Source organism: Sinocyclocheilus grahami, unplaced genomic scaffold, assembly GCF_001515645.1.
Source record: "Sinocyclocheilus grahami isolate Dianchi unplaced genomic scaffold, SAMN03320097.WGS_v1.1 scaffold2855.1, whole genome shotgun sequence".
In the NCBI taxonomy this organism is placed as follows: domain Eukaryota; kingdom Metazoa; phylum Chordata; class Actinopteri; order Cypriniformes; family Cyprinidae; genus Sinocyclocheilus; species Sinocyclocheilus grahami.
The window spans coordinates 23519-24858 of NW_015508030.1; positions in this window are offsets into that span (position 1 = coordinate 23519).

Here is a 1340-nt window from a genome sequence, read left to right on the forward strand (position 1 = left end):
GGATTAGGGACCAAGCTATCCCTGGGAAAGTGATCCGACAGCAGGCCCCAAGGTCGTTTGTCTTGAAAACCTTGCATGGAAATATTTGACGCAACAGATGGGCGTTGGTGCGACTCCATCACCCTGAAACAGATAAGGAGCAAGCAGTTGATTGGCCAGAGTTATTTGAGGATGATCATGTATCTGACAGTCAGATGCCAACAGTCCGTCAACCATCTCCAAGTTCGCAGTCTGCCATACCTACCCGACATGGAACTTACACAAGGTCAGGACGTTTGTCTGTTCCACCAAGACGAATAAACCTTTAGTCCATGGCCAGTGATCACAGAGGCAGAATAATCCTCTCACTGTGCCAGGAGTGCTCAGGTAGTCCACCCTGACCTCCTTAGGGAAAAAAAAGGAGAAGATAATATTAATGTGAAAAAAAACTGTGTGAAATGTATGATAATGTGAAAGACAAATTGTTGTGATAAAGGATGTTATTCAAGCAATAATTTTCCTGTACATTAGAGAAGCATAGCATGTATATGCTTAGAGTTGGTTAAAAATGGTTACAGTATGTTTATTATGCCACAATAGTAACATTATTGGGTTCACAACGTTCATTGTTTGGGGAAGGGGAGATGTAGTGATATCTGATTAGTGAGATCGCTATTGAGGAGCCACGCCCCTAAGCAGGGGGTTTTGGTACTGTGCGAGTGTTCAATAAAGTTCAGTTACGTACCTGCTAAGCTGTGTGATCAGTACGCTGCCTCGGCTCATCCATGAACACAACAGTCATCACTTGAATGCCACAGACTAGAGCAGGGGTCACACCTGGCTCTTTGACAACAATCATGTGGCTCGCCAGATCTGTATCATTTTCCTTTTTGGAAATGAACCAAACTAACCGAACAACAAGTGTGAACACACTTAATTTAGTTTCAATTTGATTCTAGCTCTGTGTTTAATCTGACTCCAATTTAAAATTAATCTCAAATTTAGACTGAGATGTTTATCAGTTTAGTTCAGTTTCTAATTTGGATATTTAAATATTCTAATAATCTCTTACTCTTCAGTTATTTGTTTATTAGGGGCCCAATGTCACACAGAGTCTCACGATGGCTGGTCAGGATCTAATGGTCACAAACTCCCATTTCTGGTCTTAGTCAGAGGATGAAGGGTTGACTAATACCTTTACGTTTGGGCACCCCATGCGTGCTCATACAAGAAGTGTAGTTTGTCATGTTTGTAAAACTTGTTCATGTTCATACAAGTCGGTGATAGACAGATATCATGAGGTCCCAGGACACGTGTCTTCTGCTCCATTCATTCATGACCTTCAGTTTGACCTACTGTAT